The following is a 15,129-nucleotide window of genomic DNA, read 5'->3' as shown; positions in this document are numbered from 1 at the left end:
TAAACAAGCGAGGAATCCTTCTCTCGCACTCGGTACGGCCCGGACTATTTCAGTACCAGCGAGGCTGCAAACTGTTTGCTAGCATCGCTAAGAACATGATGGCGTCGCAGCACCAGATCGCCCTCTTCATAGTGTACGTTCCGATGCGAGCGGTCGTATTGCGCCTTTTGCTGTGCCCTAGCAGTGCCGATGTTACGGCGTGCTTTACGTAAAGCTTCCGCTAGCTTCTCGCGCAGCTGCGCTGCGTATTCAGCTCGTGCTGATGACGCCACAGCCACTCCACTGCGATCCGCGAGAACCGTCTCCATCGGACTCGGCAGTTCTCTCCCCAGGTTCAGAAAAGAAGGCGCATACCCAGTCGAGCAGCTCACAGTCGTTCGCAACGCAAACCCGATCTCTGGAAGGTAGGTATCCCAGCCCTTGTGCCTTTCAGAGAACGCGACAAGCATGTGCTTGATGTTGCAATTGACTCGTTCCGTGTGGTTCGACTGAGCATGGTAGGTGGTTGTTTTCTTGTGCTTAATGCCAAGCGCGACGCACATGTCAACAAACACCTTCGCAGTGAAATAAGACGCGTTGTCCGTTATCAACTGCTCAGGGAACCCAAACCTGGTGAAAACCTCCATCAACTTATCCAAGATCACCCGAGCCGTCAGCTTTCTGAGGGGGAAAAGTTCTACCCACTTAGTGAAGTGATCCGTGACCACCAGCAAGAATTTGTTTCTGCTAGGAGTTGTGGGGTACGGTCCCATTACGTCACATGCCGCGATTTGCCAGGGAGTCCGGCTGTTGAACGGCTGCGTGAGGCCGGGCGGTCGTCCGCCTCGGGGCTTGACGCTTTGGCATGATCGGCCGTTACGAATCACATCCTGCTCCATGCCTGGCCAGGTAGCGAGGCGACACAACTTAGCATAAGTCTTAGGGCCGCTCGCATGCCCAGCAATGCACGAGTCATGAAAGTAGCGAAACAATGCTCCTCTCAACTTGCGCGGTATCACGACCTTGAATGACTCACTTGTGTCATCGTCGGATGGGATGTACCGCAGCAGGACGCCATTAGAATCCAGCGCGCTCACAGCATTACCAGCTGTTGCCGAGCGCTCCGCACTGACAGCAATACCAGCTGCCCCCGTGTGCGCGGTGGCCTCGCCACCCAGCTCCTGGAGCCCGTCGAACACCTTTCAACAACACGGATCTTTCTGCTGAGCTTCTAACAGCTCCCTTCTGCTGAAAACAATCCCCGCGCTAACAACAGCCTCTACGTGGTTCACGCTTTTGCCTTGAACTGACATCTGTTCTACTGCTTCCGTTAGCGCTACTTCGAGTGTCTCGCTCTCAGTCCGTTTCGGGTCAATCTCGTGACTTGCCTTGTGTCGGACTGGAGCACGCGATAGTGCGTCGGCCGCGGCATTGTCCTTGCCCTTACGGTAGCGTACGGTGAAGTCGTAACGTTGCAGAAGCAATGCCTAACGAGCCAGGCGGCCACTTGGTTCGTTCAAGCGCCTCAACCACGTGAGCGCCATGTGGTCCGTCTCAATAACAAACGTCACTCCGTCGATGTAATAGTCAAACTTACGGAGAGCGAAAACTATCGCGAGACACTCCTTCTCCGTTACCGAGTAGTTCCACTCCGCCGGCGTCAACGAACCGCTCGCAAACGCAATCGGTCGGAGGGCACCTCCATGCTCCTGAAGCAAAATTGCTCCTACACCCAGGTCGCTTGCGTCTGTTTGAATCACAAGCTCCCTGTTCAAATCAGGTAGCTGCAGTTCAGCCGTGTTAGCCAGCAACTTAGTGAGGCGACGCAGTGCGGCCTCCTGCTCTTGACCCCAAGCCCAACGCTTGCCGTTCCTCAAGAGCTTTGTCAAAGGCGCCTGCACTGCCGCACAGTCTGGAATGAATTGGCGATAGAAGTTCGCCACCCCCAGAAAATGCCTCAGCTAGCCGATATCTTTCGGCGACGGATAGCTGACTATCGCTTCAAGCTTACCCTTATTCGGCAAAATGCGACTCTCGTCAAGCGTGAATCCCAACAATGTTATTCGGGTCGCCGCTATCTGAGCTTTGTTCGGGTTCAGAGTGATGCCCGCAGACCTGAGCCTTTCTAGAACGTCTCTTAAGTGTCGCAAGTGCTCCTCGAACGTTTTCGAGTAAACCACTATGTCGTCTAGATATGCGAGGGCGTGCTGCCACTTTGCATCTCCCAGAACTTGGTCCATTAACCTCTGATAAGTAGCGGGAGCCCCCACCAAGCCAAAAGACATTCTCCTGAATTGAAAAAGTCCCCTGTGGCATATTAAAGCTGACCTCTCTGTCCCGCTCGTCCATTTCGACCTGAAAATATCCACGACTAGCATCGAGCGTCGTAAAGTACTTCGCCCCGCCTAGGTTGGATACTAACGATGAAATGGATGGAAGAGGGTATGCGTCCTTCTTCGTAACCTCATTCAGCCTGCGGTAGTCTACACAAAGGCGATAAGTATCATCCTTCTTTGGAACTAGAACAACCGAGAAACCCCATGGGCTGTTTGACCTTTCCACCACGCCTGTGTCGATGAGTTCGTCCAAGGCGGCGTCAAGTGCTTTCCGCTTAGCCAAGCTAATTGGTCGGGGATTGCATTTCCAGGATCGTGCATCACCCGTGTCAATTGTGTGCTTGACCAGCGTAGTGCGGCCCGGGCGGTACAGTAAATGCTCGGGGGAGACCGGGGGATTGCGGATCACGTGACCGCGATGTAACGGATTAGCGAGTGGGCGTGACCCCCCCCCCCCCCCGCGCCTCCTCGGGGGAGACGGCGGAATTTCGGGCTCTTGTTTGGCCACATTGTTGCACTTGCTCCTGCAGAGAGCGGCAGCGGGTGCACAATCTGCAGCCGCATCGTCGTCTGCAGCTCATCGTCAGCAGCTCGTCAAACGGGTGGTGCAAGCCACCAGAGTAGTCAGTAACACTGGCCTCCCCCTCCGTTCGCCTCGTCCGTGTGAGTGGGTGCATTTGTGGAGACTTCTCCTCGCGAGCTGACGTCACTAGGCTCCGCCTTTATCCCCCGAGCATTTCTCCCCCGTCTGAATACCCCTTAAAATCGCGTTGTATTCGTACAACAGCGACGACAGCTGCACCCTTTCACTTTCTGGCATGCTCTGTGCCTCTGCCAACAGCGGGTGCACTGACCTTCCCTGTACCGTGGCACATTGTTCTGGCGGGGTTACTCGCTTACTCCGCGCGGTTTCCTCCCCTCTCACTCGCGCTGCTCCCTGCGATTGGCATGCGTTGTCAATGCGGGTGCTTTCGAGAAAAGCTTTAGCGCGTCTCCGTCGTGCTCTCGGTAACCCTCTCTTGCAATGTCAATGACAATACCTGACTTAGCGAGAAAGTATCGACCCAGGATTAGAGGCATTGACAAATCGGGAAGATGGACAAAGCGTTGTCGCCTCACGCGTATTTCCCAGCGGATCACAAGTCTAGCCGCACCGCTCGATTGTGCTGTGCCCGAAGCAAGCCCTAGCAAAAATTCTAATAGAAGCTTGTATTAGTCTAATAAGTTTTTCTATTAGATGTATTGGTCTTATAAAAATTTTTATTAGCCTAATAGATGGATGTATTAGTCTAATACATTCTCCTATTAGCCCTATTAGTTTGTATTAGTGAGCTGTATAAGACTTGTATTAGTCTAATAGGTCTCGTATAAGTTTTGGTCTGGCACCTATTCGGCTAATAGAAATATGGGTATTTGGTTTAACAAGCTGGATATTTGTATGTAAGTGTTCAACTGCAAAATTGATGACTCAATTGGTTCATCTATTAGCCTTATTAGTTTGTATTGGTATGTTATATATGACTTGTTGAAATTGATATTAGCCTAATAGGTAGATCGTACGGGCTTTTGTCCTGCACCTATATTAGGCTAATAGAAATATGGTTATTCTCTTAAACAAGCTAGGGCATCAAGTAAATGTTAAACCACAAAATTTGTGACATAAGGATGACCTCTGGGTTACTAGCATGTTTATGGTGGCGCATGTCAGGCATGCATCATTCTGATTCTGAAGAAGATTTTCTCGCGCTGTGCATAAAGTATATGTTTCACAAAAGAAAAGAGTACGGCATCTATTAATATGTGCCTCACATTTTGGAATTAACATCACAGAGCTATTGTGATCTGCACAATTTTCATAATAGCCTTGTTGCCCATATTGGCCAGACTTAAGGTTTTGATCCTTGTTCCTTGTAAATGCGACCATCACTGATTCCTTTCACAATGCCATCATGAGTTTCAGGTTGCCTTCTCTTCAACGTGTCCATTAAGCCCTATGACACTGCTTTGTCAAAAAGCATGACTTCAATTTGTTTCTTGAGGTCCAATGTAACAACAAATTTTGACCAGAGATTTTGGTGGTACAATGTGGGCATGAAAAAACCTTCTGACGAGGATTCGATATCACAGCTTCGCATGCTTGACAAAAATAGTGACGCTTGACAAGGTCATCCATCCACTGCCTGCACGCTTTCCTTAGCATCCAACTCGAAGTAGGAAGGACGGGCTTGCCCAGGAAAAGGTTAATTATTCCCACAAGCTTCTCCATTCCTGTCCAGTTCAGTGCTACTGACACAGTGTACGCCATCAGCGTAAGCATGGCATCTCTAACAGTCATGTCCGAGTTGGGAAGGCGTTCGCCAGAGAAGATGAGACAAAATTCACCAGCATCACCTTCGCACCTATATGTATCGCTGCAATCTTCAGCGGAACCACTAGATTCACTGTCAGACAGATTGCTAGCGACGCCGCAGCTTTCTGCACGATCACTTGCACTTCCACTTTGGTCGCTTGCATCGTTGTCAGAAGCTTCACGGGGCGAGTCACTCACGCCGGTATTTGCACTTGCGGCAGCACAGTTGACAAGAGGCGACTACCTGTGCGGGCAGGGTTCTGTTTGGTGTCGCAGAAGTTTGTTGCCAGACTGAGACGCGCGAAGCGGCTCGTGGGTCGCGCCCCAGAGACACAGGCACACCACGGACGCTGGCAAAATACAGAGAAGGGCGAAGCGGCTCGTGGGTTACGTGCGCCCCAATGACACGGGCATACCACGGATGCTGGCAAAATACTGAGAAGGGCGAAGCGGCTCGTGGGTTACGTGCACCCCAGTGACACGGGCATACCACGGACTTCTGCGACACCAAACAGAACCCTGCCCCTGTGCGAAGGTGGCTTGGTGCACTGGCGGTTATCCTGGTACCTCGAAGATGTAGTACGTGATAATAAATAAGCCGCCTCCGGCTCCAAATAACGTTTCCTCCGCTCTGCAGTTTCAGACGTGCCGCCATCATGACGGATAGCGCCTAAGTGCCTGTTATCACTGCACCGTATCCGAAAAATGAAAAACCAAGTCAGGACTCGACTGATTCAATTTGACTGAGACCGCGACTAAAAGTACAACAATGTTTGCTTGTTTGTTTTCTTGCTTTTTCCCTCTATGGCGATGGCGATCCTACTGTCCCATATAGGCGGTGTATTTTATTAACTAGTAACTACTCATACAGTATAAGAAAGCAAAAAAAAAGCGAGAAAAAAATTTTAACATCGGAAAAATTGAACAACAAATTACACAGGCACGCAAACGCGTATTTGGTTTGGAGTGTGAATGAAACGTACTTACCGCTGGTGTCATGCCAAAAGCATAAACTTGCGCAAAGAGCTCATACTTTTGTGATTACTTTTATTCCCGCGCAGATTCAGTGAATTTTTCCTCCGTAATGGGATTTGTGAGGATTTTAGAAATGTCCAAATGGTGCAAACTAAATTAGGATTTCTAGGCGCAAACTCACTTCCCACCCCATCAGCATCGTCACCGCCATCAGCTTTAACACGTGTGTTGCGTGTGTTTCGCCGCTGGGCCTTCCGCCGCTGGGCCCAACGTTTCTTTCTCTGCGGTCTACGGCAAGCGAAGTTTGACAGCGCAGTTATATCACCACGTGTAAAACCTGCACAATGTACGCTTATGTGCGCTTCAAGGACGACGGCGTGAAGGTTGTCTGCACGAAGAAAGAATTAAGAGATTTTCTCCGTATAGTATCAAAGACTTCGACAACAAACAATGGTACAGTGTACGCTGGGATGACGAAAACAGCGGATATTTCAGAGCCCAGATTATGAAGTTGTTTGGTGAGTATGCTTTTGTTGTTCATTGTTTGATGGTGCAATTTCAGGGACAATCGATATATGCACATCGCGTGTACCTGTTTTCAGTAACCAAAGAGGAGGCTGGTGCTTCCGCGGAAAGCTCGAGCAAGAGATTTTCCTGCCCCCAAATGCCTATGGACAGCAGTTTAGAAGGCGACACCGAAGCGAGCGGAGAATCCTACAGAAAGGTAAATCTTGCAAATGTTTGTTTAGCACTACTCAATTACTTAAGGCTGGACAGCGCTTTTTGGCGACGCCGATTTGCTGATGGCCTGCATGGTCGGATGACTTGTGCCTCACGTGTACCGATCTATGGGCCGCCGAACAGTGTTCTCAGTGTCCTCGTTCCCGTGAAATGAGTGAAGGCTTACAGCAAAGCTGCTGCATAGCCCCAAGCAACTGTACTGTGTAGTCCTAAGTCCGCTGAGTAGAAAATCGGGAGGAGCTCGCATATCATTACAGGATCATCAAAAATTAAATCCTGTTTTTGTCATTCCTTTGTTTGTTTATTTTGCCTACTTGAAAGCATGAATGGTTTCCCTACTTTAGCTATTTCATGACCATCTGCAAGTAAGTCTGTTTACTGACGCACATGCACCAGTTTGCATGCAGGTACAGTCAGTGTAGAGACAAGTAGCCAGCCAGACCGAAGGTATCTACTGCATTTCAGATAATCAATAACTACACATGCAACATCTCTATATGCGGCCAAATTTGTTGGCGCTGGCATACGTAGCCAACAGAAGAATTGCACTGAGTTGGCACCGTAGTTCTTGCAAAGTTTAAGGCTGTAGCCGAGGCCAGCTTGAGTTGCTGTCAGCTGTTCAACCAGTAGAGAAGTGCAACGTACCATATCTGTGCATGCATGCATACATTTCTGTGGTTTCTAGTTTTCACCAAATTATTATTTTTTTTGCTTCTGCCTGTACCAGCACAAAAGTGAAAAACAAGTGCCAAAATCTCGTGTGAAGGATACCGAGGCACAGTTTAGGAAAAAACAGCTGGACCTTTTGTTTCCTCCTGAAGCATGAAAGGGAGGAGATTGTCTTCGGCAAGAAGTTGTGAGGCTGCGCAAGATCTTCAAAGCAGGTTTGTGATACAATTATCATGTTGGGCACTTCATTGAGATCATCCACTTTGCATGCACTTTCGATTTCTCTTTTGATAATTACTCTGTTGCCTTTTACCGTGCCCAGTAATGTAAGTTGTTTATCTGTTCTTCTGTTATGTGACCTGCACAGCATGCAGTAGCATGTCACATTTTGTTAGAAATGATGAAAACACTCATAGTTATTTGTTAGTGCATTTTCAAATATCTGCTGCTTTATTTCGTTTACCTTTAATCTAATTTTTTTTCTCCATATTTTACTATGCATGATCCTCGGCATCCTCAATTATATGTCAAGTTCCCAAACCTGAAAGCTGACATAGCACGCCCTCTGAAACCTGAAGCTGAGCAGCAACAGTGCCCTTTATAGGGCACTGTTGCTGCTGCTAAAATTAAACATTGACAGCTGCGCAGTCTCATCTTATTTAATTTAAGCTGGGGGAAAGAAGCAGAATAAAATTCCACTGGTGTTAAATTTTTTGCTGTTGTCTGATCTGATGTCAGCAAATGAGAAATTGTAGCATGTGTTAGCCATGTTGTTAATGGATGAAGCTCTGCCTCTGTAGTTTTTATTGCGACAGATGGTTGCCTGTTACTGCAGCTATTTGAATATTAGTTTCCGATTTAGTGTCGTATTTGTTTCATGTTTTCTGGAATAACGCATCTCGAGCTAGTTCGTTGAACATAACAAGGCAAAAACAGCGCGCACTTGACGTGGACGGACAGAAGGAACACAGTGCCTGTGTTCTGTGTTTGTGAGCTTAAAAAAGTGATTTACTTATGTGTTTGGTTCTAGATTTCTTCAGCCACTCCTCGTCCAGAAGTATCCATTTAAGGAGGTTGACCTCGCGGTAAAAATTGCGGACATCATGAAGGTACCGACGCCACCAACTCAGCAGCTAACACCACCACCTCAGCAGCCAAATGAGGAAGGTTAACTGTAGAGGGCTCACCTCACTTGACGATTTAAATAAAGTGTGTTTGCGTTTGACAACTGCCTTTGTGTCATATGCAGTGACATGCATGCCGCTGCCGCATGCTACGAGCAAAGCTTGCTCGCTGCCTGTGCAGGCACCTATTGATCTAATAGAGGCTATTAGTTTATGCGTATTAGCCTAATACAGGCTATTAGCTTATGCCTATAAGCCTAATACAGGCTATTAGTATATGCCTATGAGCCTAATACAGGCTATTAGTTTATGCCTATGAGCCTAATACTGGCTATTAGTTCATGCCTATGAGCCTAATACAGGCTATTAGTTTATGCCTATGAGCCTAATACAGGCTATTAGTTTATGCCTATGAGCCTAATACAGGCTATTGGTCTTGTCCTATTAGTGTTGTCCAATAAGACTTGTACAGGCTATTAGTCTTATATACTGTATTAGTCTAATACATGTATTAGTGTCCATAACCTAGTAGGCTATTAGTTTTTCTATTAGAATTTTTGCTAGGGAGGCGGAAGGTGGTGTTGCTTCGTCTCAAGCGGATATTGTTCTCGCGGAGATGGTGCAACGCTTCGTCCCCAAATAAAGAAGCGCTTGCCCCAGTATCCAAAAGTGCTACAAACTTCTTTCGAGCTATCGTTGACTCCATTAACGGTGCGGGCGAGTCTACGGCATCACCTGCGCGACAGACTGTAGGTGCTAGTGATCCGAACGCAAACCGGGCGGCCGATCTCTGGAAGGTAGGTATCCCAGTCCTCGTGCGGACGCTCGGTCCGCAAACGGACGCGTGGTCCGTTTCCCGAACCGCGCGTGCGTTCATGAACCTGCGTGCGGCCGCATTCGAGGGCGATGTGCCCCGGTGCGCCGCACTAGTAGCAAGGACCGCGGAAACCACGCCGGCCCGGGCGCTCGTCGCCGCGATCTGGCGGGCCTCGTTCCGCGTTGCGCCGCTCGTCTGGTCTCGTCTCGATCATGTGCTCCTGCCGCGGAACGTCACGTGCAGACGCATCATGGGTCGTACGAAGCGCGTAAGAGGGGTCCAAAGCGCGGTCTGACAGTTCCCAATCACGCGGTAGTGCTCATCAGCGAACGATGCTGACGAGCCACGCGCAGCGAGGCTCGAGTGACTGCGCTGCTGGTGGAGGCGGGCGATACGCTCGCGCCGCGAGGATGTCCCCTTGTATGCGCGTCGCCTCGGCGGCGAGCTCTTCTATAGGTCTGCGAACTTGCATCCCCTGAAGTGCGCCGAAAAAGTCGGGTGCGCTTGCCCCGTAACGCGCTCGACTTTGTCCGCGTTGATGGCGAGAGGGTTAGCGAGGCGATAAAGTTCGTCCATCGCCCATACGTACTCCAGCAAGGATTCGTCCGGATGCTGGGTGCGTAGCTCCAACTCCCTCCTCAAATGCCACTCATAATTCGCCGGAAAGATCTCGCGGAACTCTTCTACTATGGTGTACTGGAATGGGGTAGTGTGCCGTCTGGCGCCTGAGAGGTGGCTCTTTTTGCGATGACGGCCTTAGAGCACTGCACGGGCCAGGGCCGACCCGGAAGCCCGGGCCCGGCCCGCGGGCCGGGCCGTCCGACGCGTTTTCCGGCGGGCCCGGGCTGGGCTCGGGCTTGAAAGTGCGGGCCGGGCCCGGGCTTGAAGCCGCGGCCCTGGGCCGGGCCCGGGCTTGAGGCAGCGGGCCGAGCCGTACTCGGGCCCGCTCATTAAAAGGCCTAAGTCGGGCCTTCGAGCACACGCGAACGTTATGCATTGCATGGTCTGAGGCATTTTGTGCCAAGCTGAAGTGACACGTGCAAAGAGCTGGCTCTTAGTAAAGAAAATAGAACAACAGTTGAAGTTCTGTTTTTTTTTTCACCAGTATGGTGCGTTTATTTTATGCTGTGTGCTCATGAATTCACCTATATACAGGGTGTTCAAAATTAAGCTTCGCGGTTTTCTTAAAATGCAGCTCTGCGAATTACGTAAAAACCACCTTTGAAGATAAGTTGAGTATGCAGGGTGACACAATGTGAGACATTAACTGGTGCCGTCAGCCACCTAATTAATTAAGATTGAATAATGAACTTTTTAGTGACTGCAGCAAGCGGGCATGTTTGTATTGAAAAGTTCGAGGCAGTTGCACTTCTACACAATCCCACTTGGAAGAATTCTTCTAGTTTGTCTGTGCTCCGAGACCCGTTGTTTAATTGAGGTTTGCGTGATTACGCATGCAAGGCAGCGAGCACTGGCGCAAAGCTCCTCCCCGATGTGCTGCGACAGTTGCGAGTCGATGGTGTTTAATCTGACAACGGGTTGAAGGATGATAACGGTTACCCTTTTGCTACTGGCTGGCAATGGCAAGCAGTAACTGCTCGTCACATAAGAGAGGAACATTGCGCCGATTCTCACCGTCTTGCATGCGTAACCATGCAAACCACTATTAAATTTGCAGCGGGGGTATCTCGGATCACAGACAAGCTAGAAGAATTCTTCCAAGTGGAACTATGTAGAAACGCGTGGGCCTCCAACTTTTCAATACAAACATGCCCGTTTGCTGCAGCCACAGAAAAGGGAATTATTCAATCTTAGTTAATTAGACCGCTGAGAGCGATAATTATTGTCCCACTTTGTGACCCCTGGATACATCACTTATCTGCAAAGGTAGTTTTTACGTACTTCGTAGTGATATATATATATCGTATGGTAGACGACCGACCTGATAGGACAAAATCGTACGATCAAGGCAACTACATGTGCACCAGCGTAAAAATAACATCACTAACAATGGGCAAGATGACGGTTGTTCCCATGAGAGGAATAAAAATTTGTCTTTCATTTGAGGTTGAGACATACTTTACAGTCTGTAAGTAAACAAAGGTGTTTGATGCTCGCGTCCTTCGTTGCGCCTATAGAGGTGTAGACCTAATTATATGTGGCTGCCTTCTGGTGGAATTGCTGATTTAAGGCGTGTGTAAGCTTTAAATCACCTTCAAAGCGGTATATTAATTTTTGCTTGGGCAGTGAGGGAACTAAAGGGACATAACTTGTCCCTTAACAAAGCCCAAGGCATCATTAATAATCACCATCAACAACTAATATCCTCTAGCGTGCCCGGGCCGGGCCTGTTCGTGAGCACGCGAGCCCTGGATAAGTAATGAACGCCCTGGCCCTGGCCGGGCCCGAGCTCGGAACCACGGGCCCCGGCCGGGCTCGGGCTGGGTTTGGTCATGTACGCCCGGGCCCGGGCCAAGCTCGGAACCACGGGCCCGGGCTGGACTCGGGCTTCATAAAGCGTGTCCGGGCCGTAAAATCAGGCCCGTGCAGTGCTTTAGACGGCCTCGTCAACAGAGCACACCGTTCTATAGTGGCGCCACCACTCGCTGGCACTTGAAGTCATTGTCAGCAGGTAATATACGGCCTCCGAGATGAGCTCGACCTTCGCGGAGGCCATGTTTAACTAGCACGAATTGGTGCACGATTGTTTCGCCTATCTTGGCTGACAGTTTGTTCCTGCGGCGTTCACTTGTGTTCTTAGCATTGGTGAATCTTTGCGACTATCTTCTATTTTAATGCGCTGTATGCAAAAGGAAATGGCATGTGCTTTATTGCCGCGTGTTTTTTTCTTTCTTTTGCGCGCCACGAATTTCTCGGATCGGGCTCTTCGCGCGCTGATCAATCAGGCTATTATAACGCGCAGTTCTTGTTCCCTTAGATCGGATAACAATAGCAGCAATTAAAGCCACAGTGTCACTGCTAATGCCACTGTATTATTATGTGTTGACACGCAACTGGGTTGCGTATGAGGGTGCGTGCGCGCGCGCGCGCACGCGTGTTTTATCGCATGGTCCTTTTGCTATAAACGCACCGGACTCTGTGATACTATATTCGCCCTTTCAGATGAATATAAGAGGTAGCTTGATATTGTCACGTGGTCGTGACGTCGACGAAGGCAGCAGTGAGCAAGTCGAGATGAAGCTCTTTATTAGGCCGAACTTGTGGCCGCGAAACTGAAAGCTACAGCAATACACTGATAGCGGCGGACAGAGTGTCGACCGTCGATCAACTGACAAGCGGTCAAGCGCGTCGGCTTTTATACAGACGCTATCGAACTTTCTAGCGATATCGGTGGTTGTTGCGCAATCTCTAGAATAAGCTCGAGTGTTCGCGTCTTGCGCGCAATCTTAACAAAATGATCTACAATAACCGCGAAGCTTCTCGAACAATGAGGCGCAGTTTGCGCTGAGCGTTGCTGACAGCATTTGTGGGCGAAAAACCGAATACAGCAAAAGTAATGATAAGAAACATACGTGGCAATATTTGGCCTTTTTTCTCGGTCGTATTATCTTTCCTTTTTTTCTTTTTTAATTATTTCCCTCGAGACGAATAGAAAGCGTTTTTCGCAAAAGATGGCACACAAATCTATCTTCACGTTTTGATTGTTTTTCGTGGTCGTTGTTGTTGTTGTCGTCGTTGTTGTTGTTCTTTTGGTGGATAATGTTTCATAAAACATATATATTGCGTGGTCAAGGGACAAAACAAAAAACACCAACCTTGTTCATATGTGTACTAGCTAGTCTTTGAAAAATTATAGTCATATCTATAGGAAGGAAGAAAGGCGATGGGCGCATTTATTTTCAGAATGCCTTTATTCCCAGGAAATGTACGTGTGATATATAAAACTATAAATAAGTCATACACACGTTTTGTGCACATGCCTACTTGGACCTCCTTAGCTTAAGGTGCTTCATTTGTTTTCGTTTGCAAGAGCGCTCTCGATTTAGGGACTTCACGAAGAAGCGAAGGCGCAGCAACACATAAAATTTGAGCACTCGAAGCGGTAGCTCCCTGTTGTGTGCGCCGCAGCCGAGCTCGGGCAGTTTCACTCCTTCGAGAAAGCTCGCGAAGTCAGACATGATTGCCGCCGTAACTCTCCTTGTGCTCAAGAACACCGTGAACGAATCTTCGAGCACGCCAACTAGACTTGCCAGGCAGCCTAAAGTCCTTAGATTTTTCCCTGTTCAAGAGCAGGGAAAAATCTAGGGACTTTAGGCAGCCGGACGGGTATACTAAGCCGCCCAAGTCAAACTGTTCGATGAATTGATTTCTGCTGTCTATTGTTGCACGTGCTTTCGATGCAGACAAGCATTCAGCACAATCTTTGCAGTTGGTTTTCTGGAGAGTCTTGCGGGCCACATACCCCGCGATATAATGGCTCAGACGGCTGGAACTCTTGGTGACCACGCACCATTCATGGTCTTCTGGTGCAAGTAAGTCCCGTGTCGCTTCCGCGTCATTTAGGTTGCCTTCGTCAACAAGCTTATCAAGTGAGTCTATGGCACGTTCCCTGAGTACCTCCGCTGTTTTGCAATTACCTAACAGCGCACTAACGAGCTCAGGTCGACAGACCTGCCATCGGAGCTTAGCCAAATTGTAAAAGGCAAGGGCATTTAAAGTGAAAAGAAATTGTGTGGGGTTTGGGTGGCCATTTGTGCCATTCGACTGTCTCACAATACCAAACAGATTTTCCAGTTGGTCTTGGCCTAATCTTGAAGTCATGATGTATTTGAAGTTGCACTTTGAGCAGAGGTATTGTACGATATCAAGTGTGGACTCCAGGGTTACGCGGAGACCTTCTGCTGTGCTTTTACTTAAGAAACCGATTTCATTGGCATGAGTCTCCCAGGTGTTCAAGAAAACAAGGCATTGTCTTAGAAAATCGGTGTCGGCCGAATTGGGTGTTAAAGCCCTCTTTGGTGCAGGTGATGCCATTATCTTGATGAGCCTGGACATCTTCGAAATGAACGCCTCAGTTTCTGACGCAGAGCCATACGCCTTCTGAACCTGCTTTCGGTAAAAAAATAAGCCTTCAAGTACTTCTTCGCTGAAAAGTCGTAGTGCGGGCCCAACTCTATTTTTCTCAAACGCGTTAGGGAACAGGTGTATTTGGTTAATGTGCGGCATGACCTTTAGTGTTACATTCTCATTGTCCTTCCTCTATGCTTCCCTAATGTATAGTCAGCGTGCACGCGGCCTCCTGGTGTATTGAAACCCCTACTCAAGAACGCGGTGCGCGCCTTCTTTACCAAGTGCACAAAATAGGAAAAAAAGTAGAGGGCCCGGCTGCCTTCCACTGGCTGCGGACACTTGCAACGGACGTCTGCAGTGGAACCTGCGTGTTTCATAACGTACAATGAAATAAAACATTCAGGTAATGCGACACAATGGCGCTCATCAGCATGAAACAAAAATCTGTCACGCGAACAAATGTTTCTGTCCTTTTTCTTTTTTTAAAGGAATGTGGAAATATGTGGAGGGAGTGTTTTAGTATTACGTTTAGAATTTATTTTGTGTGTGACAAAAAGATTGCTGTGGCTGTGTCGGGGTAATAATTGGGAGCAAAAAGACGCACCTTTTATTCCGAAGATCTTCCACATGCTCCGATTCCAACTCGCCGCGTCACATGTTAGCCCGTCTACTCGAAGTCCTGCCTCCTCACATAGGAGCGTGGCTTGCAGCATGATTTTCGCCAGGACAGGTGCCTTCACATTGTTTTTCGAAGCGAAAACTCCCAGTATTTGAACCCAGTTTCCTGCAACGATATACAATTACGTGCACGGCACATTTTCTCTTCTCATATGTTCATTTTAAGTGGAAACATTAGGCGGAGATAGTTAAATAAAGGATGCACTACAATTTAATTTCGAAATGATGTACCTGTAAAAGGCTGCAATAAGACGACCAAACCATGGTCGGCAAGGTCGCTGGAGTGCCTTTCACCGAATTCCGCTTAGTCAGCGAACCCTTCAATAAAACCTAGATGTGGTTGAATGAAGGGGAAGGAAAAGCAATACGATTCTCACTCAATTGCACGTTTCTCACAATAATCATAAACAGGACGTAATTGAAACACGC

General features: G+C 48.5%; 1 long non-coding RNA gene across 1 annotated transcript; it reads left to right on the top strand.

Annotated features, from left to right (window-relative positions):
• The first annotated feature begins 6,261 nt into the window (after positions 1-6,261).
• Positions 6,262-8,264, top strand: LOC119384905 (uncharacterized). Its single transcript, XR_005181977.2, has 3 exons — positions 6,262-6,364; positions 7,109-7,265; positions 8,081-8,264. It is a non-coding gene; the product is annotated as an uncharacterized LOC119384905 (long non-coding RNA).
• Positions 8,265-15,129: the final 6,865 nt, after the last annotated feature.

This window comes from Rhipicephalus sanguineus, chromosome 3 (assembly GCF_013339695.2).
Source record: "Rhipicephalus sanguineus isolate Rsan-2018 chromosome 3, BIME_Rsan_1.4, whole genome shotgun sequence".
NCBI lineage: Eukaryota > Metazoa > Arthropoda > Arachnida > Ixodida > Ixodidae > Rhipicephalus > Rhipicephalus sanguineus.
Note: the sequence above shows the minus strand (reverse complement) of the source record. Positions and strands in the feature narration are given on the sequence as shown.